This window comes from Neoarius graeffei, chromosome 11, assembly GCF_027579695.1.
Source record: "Neoarius graeffei isolate fNeoGra1 chromosome 11, fNeoGra1.pri, whole genome shotgun sequence".
NCBI classification, from domain to species: Eukaryota; Metazoa; Chordata; class Actinopteri; order Siluriformes; family Ariidae; genus Neoarius; species Neoarius graeffei.
Genome location: NC_083579.1, coordinates 24,329,447 through 24,337,055, shown reverse-complemented (window position 1 = coordinate 24,337,055; position 7,609 = coordinate 24,329,447).

The window sequence follows — 7,609 nt, the reverse complement described above, 5'->3', positions numbered from 1 at the left end:
CATGCAAAAGGTGAGATAAGAACATTACACGACTCCCTACATCCATATCAAAATACATACATACAATGTTAACATTTTAACATACATACATTCATACACAGACTAAAATACATTTCTTACTAAACCATCATTACTACACAAAATACCATATGTAACCCCACACATTATATTTTAACCCCCCCCCAGTTAATCAATGTCTCTGATTGGCTGAATGAGAAATAAAGTCTTTGGCTAGCCATAGCTCGTGTTCCCCGCCGGGAACACAAAATTTGGGAACCAAAAAGTGTATGCAAATGTTTGCATGTGCAACGTGTGAACAGATGGGGCAGGATGGATTATGGAGCGATATCGGCGGGTACCTCACCGAACGCTGCGCTGGCTGGTCACTCAGGTGAGTACGGAAAGTTTTTGAAATGTTGACGTAACACAGGACTCCAAACGTGGTTGCCGGCTCCGTGAGTGAAAGTCCAATCTTCGTGTGTGCATGTGTGTGTATGCAGGTGTCTGTGTGTATGCCTGTCAGAAAACAGTATCCGCTTAAAGGGGGAGAGAATCTAACGCATCTGTGAAAAGGGAGGGCTGCCCTTTCACAAGTACAAATTGTAAATAAAAACGGAATGCAATGATGTAGAAGTTTCAAAATTCCATATTTTATTCAGAATAGAACATAGATGACATATCAAATGTTTAAACTGAGAAAATGTATCATTTAAAGAGAAAAATTAGGTGATTTTTAAATTTCATGACAACAACACATCTCAAAAAAGTTGTGACAAGGCCATGTTTACCACTGTGAGACATCCCCTTTTCTCTTTACAACAGTCTGTAAACGTCTGGGGACTGAGGAGACAAGTTGCTCAAGTTTAGGGATAGGAATGTTAACCCATTCTTGTCTAATGTAGGATTCTAGTTGCACAACTGCCTTAGGTTTTTTTTGTCGTATCTTCCATTTTATGATGCGCCAAATGTTTTCTATGGGTGAAAGATCTGGACTGCAGGCTGGCCAGTTCAGTACTCGGACCCTTCTTCTACGCAGCCATGATGCTATAATTGATGCAGTATGTGGTTTGGCATTGTCATGTTGGAAAATGCAAGGTCTTCCCTGAAAGGGACGTCATCTGGATGGGAGCATATGTTGCTGTAGAACCTGGATATACCTTTCAGCATTGATGGTGTCTTTCCAGATGTGTAAGCTGCCCATGACACATGCACTAATGCAACCCCACACCATCAGAGATGCAGGCTTCTGAACTGAGCGTTGATAACAACTTGGGTCGTCCTTCTCCTCTTTAGTCCGAATGACACGGCGTCCCTGATTTCCATAAAGAACTTCAAATTTTGATTCGTCTGACCACAGAACAGTTTTCCACTTTGCCACAGTCCATTTTAAAATGAGCCTTGGCCCAGAGAAGACATCTGCGCTTCTGGATCATGTTTAGATATGGCTTCTTCTTTGAACTATAGAGTTTTAGCTGGCAACAGTGGATGGCACGGTGAATTGTGTTCACAGATAATATTCTCTGGAAGTATTCCTGAGCCCATTTTGTGATTTCCAACACAGAAGCATGCCTGTATGTGATGCAGTGCCGTCTAAGGGCCCGAAGATCACGGGCACCCAGTATGGTTTTCCGGTCTTGACCCTTACGCAGAGATTCTTCCAGATTCTCTGAATCTTTTGATGATATTATGCACTGTAGATGATGATATGTTCAAACTCTTTGCAATTCTACACTGTCGAACTCCTTTCTGATATTGCTCCACTGTTTGTCGGCGCAGAATTAGGGGGATTGGTGATCCCCTTCCCATCTTTACTTCTGAGAGCCGCTGCCACTCCAAGATGCTCTTTTTATACCCAGTCATGTTAATGACCTATTGCCAATTGACCTAATGAGTTGCAATTTGGTACTCCAGCTGTTCCTTTTTTGTACCTTTAACTTTTCCAGCCTCTTATTGCCCCTGTCCCAACTTTTTTGAGATGTGTTGCTGTCATGAAATTTAAAATGAGCCAATATTTGGCATGAAATTTCAAAATGTCTCACTTTCGACATTTGATATGTTGTCTTTTTTCTATTGTGAATACAATATCAGTTTTTTGAAATTTGTAAATTATTGCATTCTATTTTTATTTACAATTTGTACTTTGTCCCAACTTTTTTGGAATCGGGGTTGTACTTTACCTTCTCAACTGTATCCAGATCTCTAGAGGTGATTCGATTTTAAACACAAGAAGCTAAGAGTTATACTACAGTACTTTGCTTTCAAATAGGAGGGCCTAAATATTATGGAGATCAAGTGTGCATCTGTCCAAGAACCATCCATCCATCCATTATCTGTAGCCACTTATCCTGTACAGGGTCGCAGGCAAGCTGGAGCCTATCATCCAGGAACATTTCTTGAGCCAATCTCAGATGGGCATTTATAATAGATGGCTAAAGTGAGGCTTGGACTTAGGCATATGGGCATTTTACCATTCTATATATAGAAAGAAATAATACTGTTTAGCTTTCAAAAGTAAACATTTGCTGATAGATAAACTCAGGAAAAATCAAGGAAAATTGCTTTATCTCTTGGTTTCTGGAGCAAAGATTCCAAAACCAGGTACTCATGCAGCTTGCTTGCAGTTAAAAATCCTTTATTTTGAGGGCTGAAAGCATGCATAAATCTGATACACCAACATGTATCAGTTCAATCAACCGATATGCATTGATCAATCACCCCCATATGTGTTTTAGACCCCATTTGCTGTTATAATAACTCTTCAGGGAAGGCTAGATTTTGGAGTGTGGCTCCAATTTGGATTTGCCTATTCAGCCACAAGACCATTAATGATGTCAGGCACTGATGCTAAATGAGAAGGCCTGGTGTCCAGTCAGTGCTCCAATCCATCCCAAAGGTGTTCAAGTTAAGTCAAGTTTATTTGTATAACACTTTTAACAGACATTGTCATAAAGCAGCTTTACAGAAAAATAAAGACTTTCAACATATGAGCTAATTTTATCCCTAATAAATTTATTTATCCCTGATGAGCAAGCCTGAGGTGAGAGTGGCAAGGAAAACCCACCTCAGATGATATGAGGAAAAAACCTTGAGAGGAACCAGACTTAAAAGGGAACCCATCCTGATCTGGGTGATAAGAGATAATTTGATTGTAAATAATAATAATAATAATAATAATAATAATGTCAGCTGGGATAGGCTCTAGCTTGCCTGCGACCCTGTAGAACAGGATAAAGTGGCTAGAGATAATGAGATGAGATAATAATAATAATAATAATAATAATAATAATAATAATAGTCAGCTGGGATTAGGGTTGGGCGGTATTACGGTAAGAAGGTATCCCGAGGTATCCAAAAGTACCAACGGTATCGGTCTCATTACCGTCATTTTAAAAAAATATATAATATCTAAATAAATATGGAGTACATGAGGTCATAATATAAAATAATAAATTGAAGATCATCCCGAATAACTGTGTGATCGTATTTTCACTAATTCTATCAATTTCCTAAAGAAGTTCTCATCGCGTGCAGGGTTGTTTATGTCGTTACCATGGCAACCCTGCGTGACATTTGGAGTCTGACAGAAAGCTTCGCAAGAGACTAAGAGTGGGGGTGTCATGGCTCAGATGGCTAAGGCGCCGTACCATAAATCCGGGGACCCGGGTTCGATTCCGACCCGAGGTTATTTCCTGATCCCGTCTCTCTCTCCCCCGCTCATTTCCTGTCTCTCTATACTGTCCTATCTAAAAAAAAAAAAGAGACTGAGACCGCGGTTGAAAGATGGCAAGTCAAGATAACAAGTTAGTGGCAAAAAAAAATACAACATCGGCAGTGTGGCAGTATTTTGGTTTCAAACCAAACGAAAAATCTAATATGTCCCCTAAGGCACACCATAGTCTGGGGTACTCCACTTCCACGAGATCTCTCCAATGAGTTGTGTTTTGAGTAGGTTACATGAGTAACAACAAGGTAAAATAATATAACGTATGACATTTGGGATGTGGGTAATAAACGTTTGAAATGTCATCTACTGAAGAAACGGAAGAAAACATCGTAGCGTAAACTGTTAGGTTTCTGGTGGGAATTAGCAATGCGCTTGCTATCTTTGTTGGGTGTGTTAAACCGTATGTATTTAAGTGGAATAATTGTAAGGAGTTATGTGATCAAGACAACGTTTTAAGCAAGGTAAGGCCATTTGATTATTAATTTCCCCACCATGGCATGACGTGGGCCCATATGATTTTGCCTTGTGCAGCTATCGCGCATTTGAATTAGGTTCGCCTCATTTGCGCTGAAGAATATGGTTTATCGCGCAGTCTAAACGGACTTGGGTGTTGGTTGATTCTTTTTCTTTTTTTTATTTCCCATGCTTGAAAGGGTATGATCCTGCTCATCGTGTACTTTTTTTTGATGGAGTAGGTGAAATAGTGCTGCAAATGGCGTTTCAACGCAGACATGTGTAAACGACAGTTGAATGCTATTTTCAAGATGAAGGAAGAGTTGCGTGATGCTTTGAAATATCTCTTAATCCATTCATCAATGCACAAAATTTGCTTTGCTGCTTAATCCATACCACAATGCACACAATTCGCTATGCTGCTTTTAAATAGTACATTTGAGGCATAGGCGCACGTTACACAGTAGGCCGAAACAAAATATTATTTTTTTCTCGGTAATACCGTATACCCCGGGAAAACACAGAGACAGTTTAAAGGTATCAAAATTTGGATACCGCCCAACCCTAGCTGGGATAGGCTCCAGCTTGCCTGCGACCCTGTAGAACAGGATAAAGTGGCTAGAGATAATGAGATGAGATAATAATAATAATTTCAATTTATACAGCGCCTTTCTCAAAACCCAAGGTCGCTTTAGGGAACAAAAAAAAAAGTCCACCAAATAGAGGCCAGGATGTCATTCCAATGGTGTAGCAGCCACAGTCCCACCAAAATGCGCATGAAAACAGGTCCCACACCGCCAGCACAGCCGCCATGATGCCGCCGGGCAACATCACTTGGAACACCACGCCATGGATCTACAAAGTGAGCACAGAAGCACGGCCATGCAGAACACTGGTAGGTCCCAAACCGCCTGCACACCCGCCATGATGCCAGCATCATGGAACACCATGCCAAGCACTAAAGCACAGAGTGCTGGACAACCACGATGTTAAAATGAGCAACGAGCTCACTGCAGTCCATAGCTAGGAGCACAGGCATCACCCACAGCGAACCAAGGCCTGGAAGGAACCGATGCCCAAAACTGGTTCTGGAGCTACACCACCAATGACGGACAAAAACAAACACCAAACTACACAAACACACACACACACACAAAAAGAGAAAATAAAATAAAAAGCTCTGGTGAGAAGTGGCAGCCAGAATGCGCACAATGCACTCGCAACTGGAAACCAAAATAACTTGCTTCTATAACTGTGTCCTATATTTATTGGCCTCCTTCAGTCTCGAAGACTATATGGACTACACACTTTTGAGTGGCTTATTAAGCCGATTTTGGCATGACAGTCTCTGCCACAGTTAGGGCATAGAAACTGTGTTGAAGGCAAAGGTAGCTGGGTGTGCTTCTTTCTCAGCTGTCTTTTCTCATCAACTCTTTGTCTAGAGGAAGACTCAAAATAGTCCTATATACTCACAAACAATTGTGCAACCAGGAAATTCATTATAGTTTTAACATGAATTCTATTTTGTTGAAGTTATCACCTGTTCACTGATGGAGATTTGAGAACAAGAATGTTCATGACAACTGCAGTCCTAAAGTTATCATTACAATTGTAGTCTGTTACAGTCCTGTCCAGTCCATCCATGCCTTAGATTGTGGGACTTCCATGCCAGCTCCAGGCCGGATCCAGGACAGGAATTCAGTCCTGCCTTGCTGAAGGCCATTTCCTGAAGCGGCACTCCCACACCTGCTACCACTCCTCTCCCATCAGCCAGGGCTTTTTAAGAACTGTTTGGAGCTACTCCATTTGCCAACCTTTATAGAAAAGGGGATTCAGTACAGAGAAGTAAGGAGAGGTGAAGAGCTAGAATATGTAACCGTGGAAATATGGTTAAGAGAGGGAAAGATGAATATTATCAACTTTTACAACCCATGCAGGGCATTGCAGATGGAACAGTTAGAAGAGATGTGGAAGGATCTTAGTGGGAAGACAGTGTAGTGTGGCGATTTTAATGCTCACAGTACGCTATGGGGGGACAGAGAGGATGGGAATGGAAGGGTGATAGAAAAATTTATTGAGGAAAAGGAGTTGGTCTGTTTGAATGATGGATTAGGCACAAGGGTGGATGTAGCAAGAGGGACGGAATCAGCCATTGATCTCACCTTTGTAACTACGGATATAGCAGACAGGTGTGAGTGGGAAGCAAGGAGAGATGAGACAGTGGGAAGTGACCATTACCCAATCACAACCCAGGTGGGGGTGGGAGTAGGGAAAGAACAGGAGGTAAGAGAGGAGAGATGGATTTTAGAAAAGGCGGATTGGGATAAGTTTAGACAGAGTAGCGAGGAGCCACTACTAAGGGTTGATGAAAATCTAAATGTGGAGAGTTTTAGTACAGAGGTCAGCTGCAGCATAGTCTGTGCTGCTGGGGTTGCAATACCAAAATCAAAACCTAAGGCTCCCATGAGAATTGTACCATGGTGGAATGAGGAGTGTAGAGAAGCCATAAAAGACAGAAACAGAGCGTTTAGACTCCTTAAGAGAACGCATAACTATCAGAACCTTATTGACTACAAGCGGCAGCTAGCTGTAGTAAGGAAAACTGTGAGAAAGGCAAAGACAGAATGCTGGAGGAAATTTTGCAATTCTATTGGAAGGACTACCTCAGTAGAGAGAGTATGGGGTATGATCAAAAAGATGAAAGGAAATGGAAGGGCGTATGAGTACCCAGTGTTGACTGATGGTGAGAGGACCATAACTGACAGTAAGGAGAAGGCAGAAGTTATGGCAAAGACGTTGGTGAAAGTGCACAGCACAGACAACCTAAGACAAGAAGAGAAAAGAAGTAGAGAAGAAACTCTCAGACAATATGAGTTTGACACACAGGCAGGTGAAGAGGAGGAAGTGCTAAACAGAGCTTTCTCAAGATCTGAGCTTAATAGTGCCCTGAGGAAACTAGGGAAAATGGCACCAGGCAAAGACCAAATCTGCTACAGCATGCTCAAAAACTTATCAGAAAAAGGACGAGGGGTACTTCTAAAGTTGTTCAATAAAGTGTGGGAAGCAGGGAAGATCCCAACCAAGTGGAAGAAGGCTGTGATCATTCCAATTAAAAAACCAGGAAAAGATCCCAAGCAGCCTACAAGCTATAGGCCCATAGCTCTGACGTCACATATGGGTAAAACCATGGAGAGAATGGTAAACGATAGACTCAGCTACTGGGTGGAGACCAAGGGAAGGCTAGAAAGCTACCAAAGTGGGTTCAGAAAAGGAAGAGGGACAATGGACCCAGTGTTATGTCTGGAAGATGAAATAAGGAAGGCACAGATCAATAAGGAGTCTGTAGCTGCAGTGTTTTTGGACATAGAGAAGGCTTATGACATGCTTTGGAAGGAGGGGTTGCTGATACAGTTAAACCAGATGGGGATCAAG